A 21,757-nucleotide genomic window follows, 5' to 3' on the forward strand; every position below is an offset into this window, starting at 1 on the left:
TTGGTTCTAAAATCACAACTCCTTTCCTAATAGATTAGAAAAAGGGTAGCAAACTATGTTTAGTTTCTCCTTCTCTAACTGAGCACAATTCTATTTACCCAAGAGGGTTTTTGAATCAAATAAGATAATTAATGTAAAATGTTTTGCAACCTTGTATGTGAGCAATTTATTGCTATTATTAATCCCACTTTGTAGGCAGGAATAAGAGTGATTGAAAGATGCTTGGGTATTTAGGAAGAGAATAAACATAGGGTTATATTAATTAAGATATGTATATGGCAGCTGAAGATTATTTTATTCTTTGTACTTCCACATTCACTACCTAGCATAGTGCCTGGAACATAGTATTCAACAAATACTTGTTAATTGGTTGAATGATCCTGTAACTTAATTGAGAAGATCTGTAATTACCATTGCTCTTTGGTTCCTGAACCACCCCTCTGTTAGAGATAAGATAGTCCTGAGTTTTCTCTTGCCTTTACACTCCCTGAGGTGCCTTGCACTGTTTCAGGAGACAGCAGCACAGTCATAAGGCTACTGCTGGTACTTTTCCATCCACTGTTCTTTTATGGGTATAAAACCCCTTTAGCTTCAAAGAGGAGCAGTCTTTCTTAGTGTTGGTGCAATGTCTTTGCTTATTACCATCTACCTTTGATTAGAGAGATCACTGCAGGCAGCTAAGGTTTAGTACAGCTGTTTCAAATGGTGCTGTCACTTTGGAGCAAGATGAAACAGATTATGGGATTATTGATTTCCACCTAATCAAGATATCTATCTGTACCTCTGTATCTATCTATATGTCTGTCTATCTGTCTACATGTACATATATCTACACATATATGTACACATACATTTAGATATATCTACATATAGATACTATCTCTATAGGTATCTCTATGTCATAGAGATATCTATGGAAGTATATCTATATGTATATGTTTACTGTCTGTATCTATATGTATACTCTCTATATCAAGGTCTCAAGATCTATCTTTACATATCAAGAAACATTAATGAGTCAATCAACAAGCACTTATTAAATGTTGATTTTGTGCTTGGACTTGGCAGCTACAAATAAAAAAGTACCTTGAAGGAGCTTACATTCTCCTAGGATGACACAGGATGTTCTCAGATGAATAAATACAGGATATATACAAAGTGTTTCCAGTTATTTGGCGGCAAGCTAATAAATAGGGAGAATCCAGTGCTTTGCGAAGTGTAGGTACTTAATAAAAGTTGACTGACTGACTAAATCAGGAAAGACTGTGGGAAGGAGGTGTCACTTTAGCTGGGCTTTGAAGAGAACTTTGGGGCTCCAAGTGATAAAGAAAAGGAGGAAGAGGCTTCCAGGATGAGGGGGCAACCTAGGTAAAGGCATGGAAATGAGAGATTAAGTATAGGGAATAGCAAGTAAATCAGACTGGTTAGATCACAAAGGTAGAAGGGACCTAGATTGTGAAGGCTTTCTTGTGCCAAACAAAATAATTAGCATTTTATCCTAAAGGCAGCAGGATGCTCCTAAAGCCTTTTGAACAAAATAATGAAATGCTCACACCTCCACTTTAGGAATTAATTTGGTGGTTGTGTGGAAGAGAGACTGGAGAGGGGAGTTTGAAGATAGTAAGCCCAGATAGGAGGCTATGTCAATATTCTGAGTGATGATGAGGGCCTGGTGATTGGCATGTGAAAAGAGAGAACGAGATGGATGTGAGATATGGAAAGGCTTTAATTTTCTTATTTTAAAAATGGGGAAAGTCTGGGCATATTTGTGATAGTAGGGTGAGAGCCAGTGGGGAATGATGGGTTGAAATTTAGGGTCAGTCAGGGTAAGTTGCCCAACAAGAAGGGCAGCTACCTGGAGGAGGTGGTATCAGTGGTATGAACAGAGAGGTTAGTGTTGTTCAGAAGGACCACCTGATATTCCTGAAATTAGAACAGGGAATGATGCTGAAATGGTCTGAAGGGTGGATTTGGGGAGATGAGGGAGCTTGGGATGGATGGCCTCAATATTTTTTAAGAATGAAGTGAGGTCTTGTCCTGTGAGTCAGGAGTGATGGTTTTGGTTCCTCAAGGAGAGAACAGAAGGTTTAGTACCACCACTGTAGGGAATGTGATACAGAATCATTCCAGGAAGAGTAAAAAGGATTAAGGTGCAGCAGTGAGCTCCCACCTGAGAAGAGACAACAAATGTGTGGTGGACTCAGTTGGCACTGGCTCTTTGATTGTCTCTGGTGGCCTTTAGTAGTGTGGGAGCATAAGGTGACTGGTGTGAGTATTCCAGGGCTGGGGTGTGGAACGGCAAGGGCAGAACCCTCTCATGTACTTGTTTCTAGAAGCTTATAATCTGAATCTGAGCACAAAACCTTCAGTCAGGCTAACACATTCTTGATGTTTTAACTTCAGGTCTTTTCTCTTCTTTCTCTAAATTCTCCCATTATAAATTCATTCACTCTCATGGATTTCATTATGTACTCCTCCACAGACAACTGTTAAGTCTACATCTTCAGCCCTGACCTCTCTCTTGAGCTCCTTATCTCAAACTACTTTGAGGGTATTTCCATCTGGATTTAAAGGCACTCATGGTACATAGTTAAAAATGAAAGTTCCTATGCTCTATGAGCTTACAGCCTCCTGGGGGAAACAACATGGAAAGAAGCAGGTAAATGCTGAGTATGTGAAAAGTAACCAAGTCAATTAGAAAGGGAGGGAGGGAGTTCTAATAACTTTAGGGCATCAGAAAAATGGATAGGTGACACTTGTATTCTTTGAAGGAAGTTAGTGATTCTATGAGACAGAGGTAAAGAAGGCATGCATTCCAGGCATGGGCTACCATTCATGGAATGTTGTATATAGGGAACAGCCTGAAGGCCAGGTTGATGGAAACAGAGCATGTGAAGGGGAACAAAATGAACTGAGAATGGAAAAGTCAAAGGAAATCAGATTGTAGAAGGCTGAAGATTTTATATTTTATCTTAGAGGCAATAGAGATTCATTGAAGATTTTTAAATGGGTGGTGCATAGCTCACCATTTCTAAAACTGAGCTCATTATTTTTATAGCCTAAACAGGCTAATCTTGACTTTACACTTTCTTTCAGAAGTATCAATATTCACCCACTCTTCCATATTCAAAACCTCAATGCCATTTTTGATTCTTCCTTCTGGTGTCCAGTACGTTACCAAATCTTATTTCTTCTGCCTCTACAATATTGTCTTCAGCTCCTCTCTATTTCATCTGCTACCACTCTACTACAGGTTTTCAGTCTATCTGTTTCTACATTCTCCCATTTTTACCTATGTTAAAATCCATACATATTTAATTTATTACATATGACGGCCAGACATCTTCCTTATGCATCGAACTAGTTGTGTTATTTCTTTGCTCCAAGTCTTTCAGTGACTCCCTATTGTCTGTAAAGCAAAGTTCAAACACCTTAACTTGACAACTGAAGGGCCATCCTGAATCAGTACCACTTTGTCTTTCTTACTCTTTGTCATTAGTGGTCACACTACCTGTGCTTTCCTTTCTCCATGCCTTTGATCACTCTGTTCTTTCTGATTGGGACCCTACCCCCCTGTCAAATTCCTACCCATCTTTTAAAGCCACTACCAAAGAATGGAAGTTTCCTAGCTCATACATGTAGGTATTCATAGCTGTCCATTGGTGGAATTAGGTATCCTGTGGAGGTAATAGAAATGTCAGTTACTATTATGAATTTTTCAATTGGGTTCAAGCCCTACCTTTGACATATATTGACTGTCTGACCCAGGACAAGCCATATATCCTCTCTTAGAGCTCCAGGCAAGTCTCTAAGATTGAACTGTAAGTTGTTCAACTACAGCTCCTCTTCCAAGTACTGGTAATGACACTTTTACCACCTACCTCTCAAAGCTGTCAGGGATCAAATAGCATAATGTCTACCTACTATGGTATTTTAAATCACCTACTATGTTCCAGGCCCTGTGTTAAACAGGCATTGAGGATACAATCCCCCCCCAAAAAATCCTTGTTCTCAAGGAGCTTATATGAATCAAATGAGATACTATTTATAAAATGCTTATCCTAGTGCCTGGCATATAGTAGATATGTAATAAACATTTTGTTCCCTTCTTACGTTCCCCTTGTATTCTTTGAAGAGTGATAACACATATTCACATAACATATGTGGAATAAACATATAGAGGACAAATAGAAAACACATATAAAAATAGGGAAGGAGAGCACTGTTAGGGATATCCAGAAAGGCTTCATACAGAAGATGATGTGTCTTGAAGGAAGTGATGGATTCTATGAGGCAGAGAGGTGGGGAGGAAGTGCATTTCAGGAATGGGAGGCAGCTACTTTAAAGGCACAGTGAGGAATTCAGAGTGCTGTGTAACTGTAAGGTACTTCTTTGGAGCTATTTCTCCAACTTGCACTCAACTCAAATGGGTGATCTAGACCTCAGTGGATTGCTATCTGCTATACCCACAGGGTTTCTAGGAATAATCCTGAGTAATTGAGGCATCCAACAGTGTAGTTTCTGAGCCTTAGTCAGTTTACTAACAATCAACCAGTTGAACTCCATTCTTTTTAGAAAAGGGATTTTTTGGAAAAAAAAAAGTGTACCAAGAATAGTGGATGTAAAAAAAATCCTCCCTAACTGGGGCAAACCTGATCCTTGCACACATAAGGTCTCTGGCTCAAATTTAAATTATATTTAGAGAACATATGTGGCAAAGAGGTACTTTCTAAATTTTGGTCTCAGATGACCTTTTCTTGTTTTGTAGAATTCTCATGAAGTTCCTCTTAGGTATCCCTCTCTGCTGGGCTCTGAGTGTCAGTGATTTTCTAGAGTATACAGCTCCTTTTTTTCAAGTACCATGTTCTCTGAAATCACCACAGTCTTTGGAGAGCTCTCTTTCTACCTCTGTCTGCATACATTTCCTTTGTCATTGGTCTTGAGCACTCTCATTGCCTTTCTTTCCCTCTCTATAGTGACAGGGAGATGGAAGATACCAGTCATCACCAGGCTTTGGTGCTGAGCTGGGATACTTAGAAGCCACTTTGCATTCTCTCCACATCTTGCAATGCCTATAAGGTTAATATCATTATCCATCTCAAGGCTTCTCTTTGGTCACTTCAGGACTTCTACGGATACCAGTTTTTGTGGACTTCCAGGTGACCATCTGGGCATTTCTGTCTCTGACTACTCATTACCTAAGATCAGGAAAGAATAAATACAAAAGAAACAGAGGTATCATATACTCCTACCCACATGGTAGCCATGTAGGGGGATGTGTCCAACTGCCTGTCCTCCAACATGAAGCTTGCAGTCGTCCTTCCTCACTCACTACCAGAAGGAAGAGATCCTGGGAGATGTTTGAACGCTTTGTTTCTCTTTAACCATTTCTGAGTCATCAGTTCTTCTGACCCACAACCAATTAAATGAGTTTTTGTCATTGCATCCTACCAACCCTGAGTCCTCTTGACTAGAAATTCTCTCCTCAAAGGAGGCAGAGAGTAGCTGTGTGTGCTTTAAAAACTGACTTGTCTTTGACCAGTCCTGCTCTATTACATAATGATAAAATGCTACCTAAATACAAGTTATAATGATTATAATCTAGTAGGGAAGTATAAGATCCAAGAAGCATAGATTTAGAGCAGGAAGGGACAATTTAGAAACCATTAAATTGAACCCATACATTTTATAGATGAGGAAGCTGAGCTCCCTACAGATTTAAGTAATTTCCTTTAAATAGGTAGTAAATAGTGGTTGAAGGACTTGAACTCGTTCCATTGATTCCACATCCAGTGTTATTTCCACCATACCTCATCATCTCTTAAGAGAAAATAGAAAAACAAATAACAAGGGGTCCAGAATTATGATTTCATTAATATGGGGAGCTCTTGGTGTGAAAACTCTGTGAATTGAAGCATATTGGTAACCATTTTTTATATTTTTTATATAATATAGAATATATAAATTTATATAATTTATAGTTTTAAGTAGTCCCTTGGGGGCTACCCAGAGGCTAAGTGTCTTGCCCACTTAATTTAAGTTGTTGTTGTGTTTGTCCTTCATTCTCGAAGAGGACCTTGACATTGAGATGATGACATGACTTGCAGTTGACTTTGATTTGAGTGAGGGAGGGCTGTGCAAGGTCACCAACCTCACCTTCTTCTGAGCCATCAGAGTCCAGTGGGCTGACATTCATCAGGATGACTGGAGATAGCCCAGGATGCAATGGGAGACCCCGGACCTTTGAGTCTGAGGTCTTCTCACATTCTCACTTTGAGTGAGATACACCCATTCAAAGAATATTCATTGAAATTCAATGAATTCTTTATTCAGCGAATAAAGAATTAAGTAGTTCCTCAAAGGATGACTCCTTTAATAGAAAACAAATCAGACTGGGAGGGGAGACCCTCAGGGTTCCTGGGTACAGGTATTTGTTGAACACCTATTATAAATCTTCAAATCAAAGTCAACTGCAAGTCATGTCATCATCATGTTGTCATGATCCTCTTCAAAAACAAAGGAGAAACACAACCTGTGAGTACTTAGCTTCTCCCCTCCCCTCCCATCCTGTCCTTTCCTGGGGTGCTTTACCTAGGGGAAGGTATACTTCCATAGCCAAAAGCTGCCTTTTTTCCTTTGACTTTACTTGCTAGATTTCTTGCTCAAAGACCAAACCTGAAGCCCAACAATTCACTCTGGAGCTCGTACACTGGGCAACAGGTCCCCATCCACCTAGCACAGAGTGAATGTAAATACTAAATAGTAGTGTTGACTCATAAAGAAAGTGAATATCAAGCCCACTTAAGTAGCCAGTATGTGTCAGAGGTGGTATTTGAACCTAGGTCTTCTTGACTCCAAGGCCAGTCTTATATCTGCTACTCAGAGTCTGACCTCTCCACTATAATAGGAGGTTATTCAAACAAACAAACACCATATAAGAGCACATAGCAATGCTGAAGGGATCCAGCATGTGGGGGAAGTAAGAGAGATCATGCTTAAGGGTTTGAAGTTTATCCCCTGAGTTGTATATTGGGTCAAAGACAATCTCTGCTGTTGCTTACACAGGAAGAGAAATCCTTTTTTCTTTTTCTTAAAAAGTATATGATCTCAAGTAAATGCTTTCACCCAAATGAGAAACACTGCTCAGCAGCCTGGTTATTCTACTACACTCAACAGAGTTCTAATCACAGAGGTTGCTCTTCATGTTCATAAACATTTCTAAAGGGTTTGCACAGAATGAAGAAATCCCCATGTGGATTTTTTTCTTCTGAACACCAGCTGGTCAATGGGAACAAACATTAGACTTAGAATATGCTTCCAGCTGGCCAACCATTGTTCACTCTTTTAAGGAGAGAATTCTGCTTGTTTTCCCAAAGAATCTTGAATACTTCTCTACTGCTCCTTTGTTATTCAGTTTTTCTCTAGAGGCTTTACAGTAAAGAAACAGGGTTGGTTTTTTTTTTTTTCTCTTTTGGCTCAGTTTTTACAGCTCTCCACCAGGATAAACCTGCACCAGAGAAATAAATGATTACATTATTAAAAACTTGCTCAACTTCATATTAATTACACCTGAGTTATTTGGTGAACTAGTGAGGGAATTGTCATCTCCTATATTAGTAGAAAATTAGAGAAATGACAACTCATGTATTTTCTCCTTCCAAATCACTTAAGTTCATATGGACTATTCCTGCCGACCTGGCTTCAGTCAGGCAGACCTGGGTTCAAGCCTTGCCTCTGACATATACTGGCTGTCTGACCCACACATCTTCTCTCAGAGCTCCAAACAAGTTTCTAAGATTGAACTGTAAATTGTTATCTATAGAAATAGTCCTTGTGGCTTTCTTTCAGTGGTGCTGAAAGAGAAAAGGGGTAAGTAGATGTTATCTAACCAGATGATGATCTGAATTAATTTTCTCCCTGGGTGTTTCTCTATAGGAAGGAAAATCATAGGTTGTGGCAAAAAGACAAAAACAAAAGGAGAAACACCAACCCCAAAATTTCAAACAAATACATAGTAAGAATCCTGCTTACATTTCTTATCTGCCCATTCCTGTCTTCTACTCCACATTCTATCTCAACTTCATTCCAGAGGTACCTCAAATACTCTTTAGACTCACCAGTAGGATCACCTCAACCTCACTTAACAGGCACCCATCTTTTCTGGTAAAATAGACACATATAGCATCGTCCATCCATGATAATAAGAGCTGACATTTATATTATACTTTAAGTTTTACAAAATACTTTACCTAGATTATCTTTTTTGAGAGTCACAAAAGCCTTGTGAGACAGGAACTATTTCCCCTATTTTATAGATGAGAAAACTCAGGTTCAGAGAGATTAAAATGAGTGGTGAACGATCACACAATAGTACGTAAGAGTGATGAGGTACAGACTCTGGGAACCTTCTTGAGCTCTCCTTGAATCTTCCCACTTTATCTAACTTTTCATACCCAAATCTGTTACCCTTAATCTAGCCTGACCCTCTGTTGTCTGTTACCTCCTGATTGCCTCCAGCAGTTTCCCACCCATGATCACATCAGAATCCCACTCTTGATTCTGACCTGCAGTCACTCCAGTTCCATTAATGTCCTCTGTGGACTCCTCCTCAAGACCGTCCCCAAACCCCTCCTCCTGTCATCCGAGACTACTAGACCAGCCCCAGATCCTTCCCACAGACTTTCTGTCTATAAGATCCTTCTTGTTTTCATGAAGGTGCTCAGTATCAGTCTAACTCAGATTCTATCTGGCTGGCTTGTCAATATAAGCATTACGAATGGTGAGACTTCTTAAGAATCAACCCAATATAGTGAATCTTTAATAAACTTTGTTTTTCTTTGGCTGAAAGAAGTCTTGCATTGAATTCATTTGAGCGAGATCCAGGGTGTTGGTATTTTGGGGTCCCAAGCACCTTAAACCTCAACATTATGGTTCCCTGACCTCAACAAGAGTAGGGATTTAAACCAAGACCTTTCTGATTCTAGATCTCTTTTTTGCTGTATCATACTGATGTGGTTTGAGGGCTGTTCAGGGACCCCTTGAGGCCTGAATTACAGCAGAGAGTTGTCTGGAATGAATTCATGGACTCAAGTCAAGTTGGCAAAGGTTTATTGTAATGTCAGTATGGCTGGCAGAGCTCCTTAAGGAACTTGAAACCTAATAGGAACGATACTAAAGCTTATGTAGGAAAAGTAGCTGATAATTTGGCAGATATGTTAATTAGATGATAACATAAACCTTAGTCACAGGTGTCATTCACTACTGGAGACCAGAGGAAGGGGTTTCTCAGGGATGTATTTTTGGTCTGCTATATCTGTAACAAGATAGTTTTGAGAGTTGATGTCTATAGTTTGGCCTCTGGATTGTATATGATAACTTTTGGGGATCAATACATGATAACTCTGTGATTACAAGATAGTCTTGTTTTCACAAGAAAATTTCTTTAGAGGTCAGCTTGTTCTTGTGATGGGGAAAGAGAGTTTGTCTTACTGGGGCCCACTCATGAAAAATTGCTAGGCATAGTGTCCTAAGGCTGGGGAGAAAACTGTCAGGGATAGTGTTTTGAGGCTAGGGAGAAATGTGATCTTGGAATTGGGGTCCAAGCACAAGCACCCTATCAATACTACCTGTCAAGATGGAAAGGAAAGACAACCAGATATGTAGATGGGTCTCAAGTTTGAAAGGCCTTAAATTAGGTATGATTGAATCTTATCCCTACAATGAGTGATAGGAATCTGGGCCCATAATTTTGGGGGTATCCTTAAAAATGCAATGGCATTATAGCCTGTTGGGGTTTCCAGTACTCAAATCCCAGAAAAATGAGCACTATTCATCAAATTGTTAAAGTTGCAAATAGCCACCACTGGTTTACATTTCAAGAAGTAAATCAGTGGTTGAATTTCAGGTGTGGTACTTCACAGAACAGACCAGAGCATATCCTTGTTTCTGTGAGGCAGGATTCTGCATTTCATCTACATAACCATAGATCTTATTAATAGAAGTGTGTAAAGTGTCCAGAACAGGGGGGAGGGGGTGATAGATTGATTCTGCTCTACCCTAGTCAGATCATGTCCTGAGTTTTGTGTTCAATTCTGGACTCCACATTTTAGGAAGGACCTCAAAAAGCTGAAGTATATGGCAAGAATAAGCCTTGTTCCCAAGGAGAGTGAGGTGAATTAAAATCATACCATGTTATCTTAAGGAAGTGGGGATGTTGAATCTGGAGATAGAAGACCTAAAGTGAACATAACTGTACCTTAGTATTTGAAGAGCTATCACATTGAAGAAGCTATCACATCGATTATACTCACTTGGTCTCCAAGGCCTGAAGTAAGAGCAGTAGGTTGAAAACGTCTAAGAATCTAGCTTGAAATAAAGAATGAATAAAAAAGGCACTTGGCAATCAGGACAGTGGGACCTTAGGGTAGAGGTTCCTCCAGGTCAGGGTTTCTGGCAAGTCAGTGGGTGAGTCAGTGGAGGAAATAATTAAAGAGGCTGAAGCATGTGAAAAAAATTTCTTTCTAATTATTAGAACTGGGCTTCCTCAGGAGGTACTGAGTTTCCCCTTGATTCAGACTTAAATTAGAGATCGTATGTCCACTGATCTTAGATGTTGTGTAAAGGGTTACTGTTCTGATATTGGTCAGACTTGGATGACTTTTGAGGTCATGATTTTCTGTGTAAGAGGATGAAGAACAGAGGCTACCCCCAGGATACATGTTCATTCAATGCTGCTCATGGAAAGCTTAGGATTTTCTCAGTCAGATAGGAATGGGGATTTTGTCATCTGAGATTACCCCTAGACCCTAGGATTTATTCAGGAGACTGAGGCCTGCCTTTTCTCCACAGATCCTAGAACAAATCCTGGTGCTTCCTATAAGAATGAAGGCCTTCATTTTATACATTATTTGACAATATAGATGGGCAATGGTGACAGATTTTGTTTTAGATTCATTCAGAGGCAGACTGCTCCAGAGGGGCACTTGGGCATTTGATTGGTGGTCTGCAGGGAAAGTGGGGCATCATGTACTTTTATAGGGAAAGAGTAGCAACAGTGGCCTGGAAACTCTACTCAGAGTCCTAATCTCACGGGAATATGCCTGACTTGCTTTGTGGAGGTGGAGTGGTCTTACTCTGCCTCATCTCTGTGATGTAGAGATACATTTCTTATTTTGAATGGGAAAGTATACCTGCTAGATTTCTCTTACATTCCCTTAAGATGAATCCCTGTTTTTTCTGGATCTGAGCTAAAGTTAAGAACTATTTAGTTCCTTGGCATATCTAAGTGCTGCCTTTGTTTCTTGGGTTAAAACACTGACAATCTAAGAGAAGTCAGCTGGCCTTTGTGACATTCTAATGCCATGTTCAAAATTTAATAAGTTGAAATAAAAAAATATCCCTAGTGCCAACTTCATATAAGATATTGTCTTAGGCACAGTGGGAATACAGTGCAGACAAATACAAAGCTCTAATCCTTTTGTTGGAGTAATAAGATGTGTATGCAATAACTAATGACAAAAGTCTTGTTTGCCACACAAAGTCTGGCCAAATCTCTTCTGAGCCCTTTGTCTCAGTAAGCACTGTGACATACACAGGGGGGCCTGCTATCACAGGTTCTTGGATATGCATTCATAAAAGGAAAGGCAACTTTTGAAGGGTTAACTCCTTTAATCAAGGATCATGTATCATTCAGTTTAGTGAAAAAGTCAGCACCCTGAAATTCAGAGAAAATAAAAATAAAAATACAGAGAAATCAAAAGTCAACAGACAGAGCTTCCAAACTGTGTGACATAAGGAATACATATATCATAAATTAACAGACAGGTCTAACTGTCTGACCATAGTTACCAAAGAGGGAAGCATCAGCATCTGGGTTTTCAAAGCCAGGGAACTGCTTAGGGGCTTTCCAGAGTCTTTTCTGGCATACAAACCTTCTTCCAAAAAGTAAGACTCAAAGTAAAATCTCACCCTCAGAATATTTATACAATTTTTTAGAGCCAGAGGGCATCCCAACCCTTGAGAACCAGTGCCTCAGTAACAAAAGGTGTGGGCCTTCCTACAAATCCTCCCTAATCAAACTCTCCTTAATGGGCATACCCATTAATGGGTAAGGAAGATCTTTAATCACATTAACAATACAAATACATATACTGTTTAATATTACTATTACTATTAATATATTACTTTTGCTACCATGGCTGCAAGCCTTCTTGCCAAGACAGTTAAAGAAACTCTTGTTTCTATACTTTATTCCTAGTAAAGATTCTTGGTTGATAAAAGACAAGATTCAATCAGAGGCACTTGATTATCTAAAACAAAAACAACAAAAGATCCTACTTTGCTTGCCCTTACACCTTTGTGTGGTAATTCAATTAAGCTCTTCTTATTAGGGCTTCCATTTTTCTATATCAGACTTTAAATTGTTGCTCCCTATTGTGGGTCTGATTTGAGAGGTGTAGAGTGGAGAGATTGGGGAAAGGGAGAGGGAGAAAGAGAGAGATGAATCAACAACTTCTAAGAAAACATCCAGCAGTGTGGTACAGAGGAAAGACCACTTTAATCAGAACCTGAATTCAAGACCCCCTCTTTGATGTTTACTACTCGTATGACTTTAAGTAAGTCTATCTCCTTGAATGTCAGTCTCCTCTTCTGTAGAGTATGGTGGACTCAAGGATCTTTGAGGTCCCTTCCAATCATATTCAGTCAGTTAATAAGCATTTATTAGGAGCATACAATATGCCAGGAAATGTGCTAAGCACTAACAATCTTTACCCTCAAGAAACATAAATTAAAATGTATCTAACATTTTAAGACAACATGCAAATAACTGAGTACATCTAAGATATATGTAGAGCAAATGTTCGATGGTCTTGTAAATATCAACATTATTTTAAACTCCTCACTTCTAAAACTATGACTAATTATTTAAAAGAAAATGATTAGAAAATGCTTCATAAGTACTGGAAACACAACCTACTAAAAATTTAGAGTTGTATTACTTAAGATACTGCATAAACATATTGATACCTCAAGATGCTTGAGCTCAGGATAATATTACTTTTGCTATCCTGGCTGCAAGCCTTCCTGCCAAGACAGTTATTATAGGACCAGCTGAGCTATGGAAGCCTGAGGGTTTTATCTTCCTTCTCATTCATCCATCTGGCATTTATTACCTGTTTCATAACAGTTTTCCCAAAACATGATGGTCAGCAAGGACAAAATCTATAATCACCCTGCCCACAACACCATGCCCTTTCCAGCAAGAGGCAGGAACCAAATGCTCGCTGAGCTTTTATATTTTTCTCATCACTGTCAGCCTTGGGCCATATAATTCAATCTCCACTAGCAGGAACTGTACCTAAAGCACCTTTCAACCTGGCCCTTTTATTCTCGGTGGCATTATTTTCTGACATTTTTCTTAGGAAATATTCCAAGCTTCTGATCTTTCGTCCCTCCTTTCCTTTATTTAAGCTTTCTTTGACTATTCCATTCTTTGATTTCATTTCAATGCAACTCAATCCAACAAATATTTCTTAAGTATTTACTTTTTTTTGTATTTTTATTGTAAACAATAAGACTTTAGTGACACTAAGGTTACAACTCTCTCAAGAAGTTAACATTCAGATGGGGGAGGCAACATGTACATTCTTCAGGTTATGCAAGGTTAAAATCCAAGATGGCTGAGGGGTCACTACTCTTTGGTTGCTTCTTTCTCTCTAATAAAATATCCAAGTCACCAAGCTATCCAATTAGAGACTAGAAGACAAATATTTTCTCAGTTTTCAAAAAAGAGGAGAGAATAATGTCTGTAAGCTACAAGCCAGTGACCTTGATTTTTTTTCCCCTTGGGAAAATTTTAGAATATTCACTAAGGAGATGGACCATCCAGAAAGGAAAGTGGCAACTATAAAGAGCCAACATAGTTTAATTAAAACCAGTTCATACCAGACTAACCTAATATCTTCTTTTTTTTTTTGGATAGGGTTTGAGAGTTTACTAAAAGGGTATAGATGAAGGTGAGAGTGTAGGCATAGCTTAGGCACTGGTCAAGTGTCTTATGGAAAAGATGGAGAGATGTAGGCTAGATGATAATACAATCAGATGTAAAAGTAGCTTAATGACTTGACTTAAAATGGTTTATTGTTAATGTGTTATGTCTTCAGAAGAGTGACTCAAAGATCTGTGCTTTGCTCTTTGATGTTGATTTTTATCTTATTTTTCTATCAATGACTTGAATAAAGGCAGAAGTGTCATTCTTGTCACATTTGAAAATGACAGATGGAAGAGAGCTAGTTAATACAGTGGATGATGGGAAAAAAAGATCTTGACAGGTTTGAGCATAAGACTGAATCAAATAATATGAAATTCAAGAGGGATAAATTTGAATTCTGATACTTGAGTTCAAATTGTCAGGTGCACAAGTACAGGATGAGAGAGGCAGGGCTAGCTAGTGGTTTGTGTGAATGAAATCTGGGGGTTTTAGCTCACTGAAAATTCAATATGTATCAATAGTGTGATCTAGCAATAAAAAACTCATAAGACCTTGGATTTCATTAGAGAGACAAAGGAGGTTTCATTTTCTCTCCTCTCCTCTCCTTTCTTCTTTCTTTTGTTCTCCTATACCCTAATCAGACTAAATCTGGAATATTGTGTTACTAAAGAAGGACCTTGACAAGCATCCAAAAGGTGTGCAGTCAAGAGGTGAAGAGCCTTAAGTCCACACCACATGGACTGTAGATGAAGAAACTAGATATATTTAGCTTGAAGAGAAGACTCAAGAAGAACTTGAGAGCTGTCATCAGCTATTTGAAGAGTTATCAAATATTAGACTGTAAGCTCCTTGAGGGAAGGGACTGTCTTTTTCTGTCAATCTCCAGTATGTGGCACACAGTAGTGTTTATCATACTACATCTGAGAGATGGGCTCAGATGAATCCCATAAGGGAGTAGAAGTTGCAAAGTGGCAACTAATGCCATCAATGCTCCCTGGAAAGTCCCTTCCCTCTTCTCTGGCTTATACAGTCCCTATTCATCCTCTCTTCTCCAAGAAGCGCCTTCTGACAATGCTACCCACAAGGGTGCATTCTTAGAATCCCTAGCTCAGTTGCTCCCTTTTGCAGGAAGCCTTTCCTGATGTTTTCACTTCTTAGTGCTCCTACCCCAAATTAATTTGTATTTATTCTATCCATATTTTATATTTCCTCATCTGTGTCTTTATCTCCCCAAAAGAATATGAGCTCCCTGAAGGGAGGGTTGATATAAACTTATCCTTGTATCCCTTGGTCTAAAAAAAGTCTTATTCAGGTGCTTAGAAACTACATAGTGAATGAATGAATTTGTGAATGGATGGATGAATGAAGGTAGCTCTCACTTCTTTGAATTTATATCAAGTAATGCTGCCTTATATTGATAATTATTTTTGTATGTAGATATGGCCTGTCTCATGTGCTAGATTATATGCCTCCTATGGGCAGAAGCATGTTTAAATAGCAAGCTCTTCTAATTTATTTAAGCTAAGATTTTATTTATAGGTGCTTGACTTATTTACTTTTCAAAGACATATCTACTACATAAAGTGAGCATGATTATATACATAAACTCTCATCTCAGTTATGGCAGCTGCTAACAGTTGGATGCCAATGTTAAGTGTAACAAGAGCACTGAGCTCTGCCCTTCAAGAAGAAAAGAATGAAATTAGGGCCATGGGACTGTCTGTATGAAAATCCTCCCAAATCCTCAGAAGGAAAGGAAAGAAGGGAGGAAAAAAGAACAAGAAAGAGTCAAGAAGCCATAGAAGAATGGAGGATCAAAGCCAAGGGAAGTGATTCAATAAAAGGTAAAGAGTAGAAATAGTCAAAGAGTTGTTTGATTGTTTATTACTTATCCTCTTTCTAATGTGCTAGTATACTTGACAGACATTTCTAGTGTCTCCTAGGTAGCTAGAATATAATTTTATTTTTCTTCTTTGTGGCATCATTCCACCCTTCCCCCATCTTTGGTCTTAATGCCTATTTCATTCTTATTCTTTGTTAAATAAAGGAAACAAAATTTCTAGGAATTTTCTACTTCCATGGTCCACCTCCTTGACCTAGGACTTCTTTTTTTTTCTTCCTCTTCTTCTAAGGGATTGATTCACCCTGAAACTTCAGCAATATTGTCTTGATAAGTGTTAAGGACAAAGGAATTCAATGTAAGAAAAATGGAGCCAGGAACTGGAGGGAGGAAACAATTTCAAAGGTTGGCAAAGACCTGTCTGTGTGGAGAGAGGCTAGAGAGAGAATCAAGAGGTCATATAACGTTGATGTGGAATTGGAAGGTGCAAAGAATAAGAAACCTGGGGATATGAATCTTGTTATTATTACTGAAACTTGTTCAGTAATCGACTCCAGCAATGCCTTGCTCTGGGGAATTGTGAAGTTATTACTGAAAATAAAGTTTGCAATTTGAGATGTCTGGATTTAAAAGAAAAGGATTTGGTATAGTATAACAAGCTGACAGAGATTTCTGTATTTGTTGAATAAACATAAACAGAAAAGGAAGAATAGAAAGGAGACAAGAGACTGAAAGAGTGCCAGGGGAAAATTGGTAATAGGTAGCCCTCTCCTGGGGAGAGCCATATGAAAGATGAGACACAGAACTGGGGCAGGTGACAGATGACAGCTGTTTTGCAAAGAATAGCTCTTATAGAGGATGCTGGTGATGTCTAGCTAGGTATTGGAAAGACACAGAGAGAATGATGAAGCATGGAGAGATGGGAAATAAATAGCACTTTTGGAATGATGTTCAGTAAACAAGATATTTGAGAGCCCAAAAGTAAGTAAAGGTAAAAACTGAAATAATTTGGAATTGGGATTTTTATTTAGCAACAACAAAAACTGCTCTAGTCCTGTGGTTGGAGATCCAGTAAAATTAGTGATATTTATGTTCTGGAATTAGGTTGAGTATAAAACTTCTGTCAAACAGATAAATTCACCTAGGAGCCATACCTATATTTAGGTTAACCATCTCAAGATGAATGGTAGGATCTGTAGAATATTAACTTAGGCCCAGTAGCTGGGGTTATTACAGATGTGGATAATGGAGAGTACATAAGATCATTATTTATTGTTTTATGTAGTTTAGTTAAGTGAATTCAACAAACATTTCCTAAGAATCTAATATGTTTAGGAAAGCACTCAGTGCTGGGGTTATGATGATTGCTATGACACATACAATTCCTCCCTTCCCCCTCACCCCAACCTTGCAATTCCACTTGGGAGAATATAGGGCTGATGGAATCTTTACACAGATAACTCATATTCAAAGGAAAATGAGATAAGTGATAATTGATCAATTAACAAGTTTTTATCCTGGGTCTGCTATATGCAAGGCACTGTGCTATGTGTTAGGTATACACGTCCCAAGGGTGTCCAGGCAAAAATACTACACGAAATTTGAGAAGAGAAAGATTACATTTCCCTTTGGAGTAAATGGAAGGTGGGAGCAGGGAAGATGTTATGGAGGATTCAATCTATCAAGAGCATATTAAAAAATCTCTAAATCACTAAGAATTAGAGAAATGCAAATTCAATCAACTCTAAGGTTTCATTAGCCTGGCCAAAGGATACAAAAGAAGAAAATGACAATTGTTGGAGGGGCTATGGGAAAACAGGTACACAAGTCCATTGTTGGTAGAGTTGTAAATTGGTTCAACCATTCTAGAAAGCAATTTAGAACTAAGCCCTGAAACTTTGGAGGTCTTTTGACCTAGCTATAACACAACTAGGCCCATACTCCAAAGAAGTCAAAGATTGAAAGTTTCTCTCTATCTCTGTCTCTCAAAAGCAGAAGCAGATGATTTTTGTCGCTGAGGTCAGGAGAACAGGTGCTTGATGATTCCTATTCAAATGAACTGTTCCCTTCCTATTTCTTACTGCATTTCATTGCAATGATTTTATTGCCATTTTATAAAAGAAGATCTAGCGATGGTCAGTCTTTGTTGTGTGATTAGTGCAGCTGTGCCTAGAGTTGTTTATTTTTTTTGAGAGTAAAGCTTGGATCTGGGTCAAGAGAAGCATCCCCACTTCAGTCTGAGGTACAGGGTAAGACTGGGGATAATTATCCCATTTGGAAGTCCCAAATTCAATGGAAGTACATTGAGATAATGTGCCTAAACTAGCAGAGATAGTATAATAATATAAACGTAAATTGATCCCTTAGAGCTAGTAGAGCTGCGTCCTTACATGAAATGCCCTTTTCATGCTTTATTTACAATCCTTGGTTCTTTTCCCATTTTGCCTGTTCTTGGGCACCTATTCTCTTGGTAATACCCTATTCCCTTAAAATTCTTCTTATATGATGATTCCCCTTTATACCTAATATATGGAAACCATTTTTTATGTATTTGTAATAGACCCTACCCTTTATATTCTTTACATGTGGGAGCTCTGCATTTAAAAATATTATTTGAATGTTGTATTTATTTTTAAAATTTAATCTAATTTATTTTTTATTACATTTTAAGTTCTGAATTGTATCTCTCCTTCCCTACCACACACTAGAAAGGATCACAGATTGGCTCAAAGTGTATCCATAGTTTTATAACTCTTTGAGCATAACTCCAAATAACTTCATAAATCCAAAATGGTTGGATTTGTTCACAATTCCACCAACGGTGTATAAATGTCCCAATTTTTCCGTATCCCTTTATATCATTTTCCCCATTATCATTTTAGCCAATCTAATAAGTATGAGATGATATCTCAAAGTTTTTAAATGTGCGTTTCTCTAATTAATAATGGTTTAGAGCATTTTATATGATTATAGATAGCTTTGATTTCTTTATCTGAAAACTGCCTGTTCATATCCTTTGACCATTTATCAGTTGGGCAAGAAAGTTTTATTTTTCCTAATACCTTTGTTTCTGTTATAAAAAACTTGCATTGCTTCAGAGTATTATCTCAATACATCTCAAAACTTGTAGGAGTTAGAAAATTAATGAAGATTTCTCCCTTTGGTTGTTTCAGAGACATCCTTATATTACCCAACAACCTTTGCTCTCAACATTTGTACAGGTTCTAGGGACCTACTTCTGTTTGACCAGAAATAGCAGCAGCAACAGCAGGAGTGTTGATGGTGGTAGCTCTGGCTTATCAAAGTAACAGAATGTGAGAGCAGGGCAGCAAGAACCTAAAGACCTAGTAGTGTCATATCTCCAACTTGGCAGCTGAGTGACTCATTAGGTAGAGCACTAGGCCTAGAGTCAGGAAGCCCTGAATTTGAGTCTGGTTTCAGATTTAACTAGCTGTATGACCCTGGGCTAATCACTTAACCTTTGCCTTGGTTTCATCATTTGTAAAATGGGGATAATAATAGCACCTACCTCCCAGGGTGGTTGTGAGTCATCAAAATTCAGGGTGAATAGTGAATACTTCTTTGCTTCCTTCCTTATCTGCCTTCATGGTTCCAGGATGGACCATAAACTCCCTCCTTCTACCTCTTTTCTCCCAGAAATCTCCAAAAACACAACCTTAGAAGTCCAAGTTAAATAAACTAAAATTGCCAGCTGACGAATTGTGGGATAGCATCTGTTTAAGCCTTATGTTACCATAGTAATACAAGTGCTACATCTGGGAAGAGTAATACAGTAAAATGTATAATTATTGCAATTAGTTTATCAGTATAACTCTTATATTACCGACCTTTTCATCACAAGATGTAAACTTGGTTTTTTTCTCTTTCACATTGTTAAAAAAAATTACTCATTTTTGCATTAATTAAAAAAAAATTGAATTCCAAATTCTCTCCCTCCCTCCTGCTCCTCTCCCACCTAACAAGAACACAAGAGATATTATGTCAATTATACATGTGAAATTACACAAAATTTTCCATCTTAGCCATATTGCACAAAAAGGGAAAATAAAGTAAAAAAAAGTTGTGCTTCACTCTGCATTCAGACTCCATTTCTCTCTCTGTGGAGGTAGATGAGTCCTTTGGATTTGCCTTGGACCATTGTGTAGATAGAGTAGAGAAGTCTTTCACAGTTGATAATTGTTACAATGTTGCTCTTACTGTGTACAGTTCTTCTCGTTCTGCTCCCTTTGCTTTGCATCAGTTTATAGAAGTCTCAGGTTTTTCTGAAAACATACTGCTCATAATTTCTTGTAGCACAATTGTGTTCCATCACAATCATAGATCACAACTTGTTCAGCTATTCCCCAACTGATGGATATTGTCTCAATTTCTGCTCCTTTTGTTGTTCAGTTGCTTCAATCCTGTCTGACCCATTTGGTATTTTCTTGGCAAGATAGTGGAGTGCTTTGCCATTTTCTTCTCCAGCTCATTTTATAGATGAAAAAATCAAGGCAAACATGGTTAAATGACTTGCCCCAGGTCACAAAGTAGGTGTCTGAAGCCAGACTTGAACTCAAGAAGATGAGTCTTCCTGAGTCCATGTATCAGTAAACATTCCAATATCCACAGGGGGACCCGCTATCATAGGTTCTTAGATCTGCATTCATAAAAGGAAAGGCAACTTTTGAGGGGTTGTGAAAGTTACTTTCACTTTAACCAAGCACATGTATCAATCCTTTAGCCAAGCACATATATCATTCACCTAGTTCAGGGGAGTCAACACCTTGAACTCCAAAGTAATCAACAGACATGGCTTCCTCTGCCTGACCATAATTCAAAGACAGGTACAACTGTCTGACCACAATTACCAGAGAGGAAATCATGACATCTGGGTTCTCAAAGCCGGGGGGCTTCTTAGCAACTTCCCAAAGTCCTCATTTGGCACTTGTTTAAGTCAGAAGCAATGCTTACCAAAACTAAGTAAAACATCACCCTCAGAGTCTTTATACACTTTTTAGAGCCAGAGGGCATCACATCCCTTGAGAACCAGTGCCTCATTAACAAACGGCTTAGACCTTCTTACAAATCTTCCCAGGCCTGACAATGGGTGAGAAAACTCCTTCCCAGTCACATTTAAATAGAGGCATTATACTTCTTGATTATACTAAAACAAAAACAGCAAAACATACCATTTTACTTGCCATTATACTCCAGGACAAGCACTCTATTCATTGTGTCAATTCTTTGTCATCACAAAAAGAGCTGTTATACATAATTTTGTACAAATAGGTCCTTTCCCATTTTCTTTGATGTCTTTGGGATACAGACCTAGTAGTGGTATTGCTGGGTCAAATATATATGCATAGTTCCAAATTATTTTCCAGAATGGTTGGAGCAGTTCACAACTCCACGAACAATATATTAGCATTTCTGTTTTTCCACAGCCCCTCCAGCATTCACCATTTTCCTTTTCTGCTGTGTTAGCCAATCTGATAGGTGTATGGGGTTACCTCAGTGTTGTTTTAACTTGTATTTCTCTACTCAATACTGATTTAGAGCATTTTTTCATATGACTATTGAAAGCTCTGATTTTTCCTTCTGAAAACTGATTTTCATATCCTTTGACCATTTATCATTGGGGAATAGTTCTTATTTTTAAAAAATTGGCTCAGTTTCCTTCATAATAGACAAATGAGACTATTATCAGAGAAACTTGTTATAAATCCCTCTGTCCCCACAGTTTCTTGCTTTCCTTTTAATTTTAGTTGCATTGATTTTGTTTGTGCAAAATCTTTTTTTGTTTCATGTAATTAAAATTATCCATTTTGTTTAATGTGATACTCTCTGTCTGTTGTTTGTACATAAAATCTGCCCTTATTCATAGACCTGACAAGAATATTTTCCCTTGGTCCCCTAATTTGCTTATG

General features: G+C 38.3%; 1 long non-coding RNA gene across 1 annotated transcript in view; it reads left to right on the forward strand.

Annotated features, from left to right (window-relative positions):
• LOC140532819 (uncharacterized) overlaps positions 1–21,757 on the forward strand; it is a 77,786-nt gene that overhangs the window by 47,442 nt on the left and 8,587 nt on the right. The gene's annotated exons all lie outside the window — the stretch shown is intronic.

Source organism: Notamacropus eugenii, chromosome 3 (genome assembly GCF_028372415.1).
Source record: "Notamacropus eugenii isolate mMacEug1 chromosome 3, mMacEug1.pri_v2, whole genome shotgun sequence".
Classification (NCBI taxonomy): Eukaryota; Metazoa; Chordata; class Mammalia; order Diprotodontia; family Macropodidae; genus Notamacropus; species Notamacropus eugenii.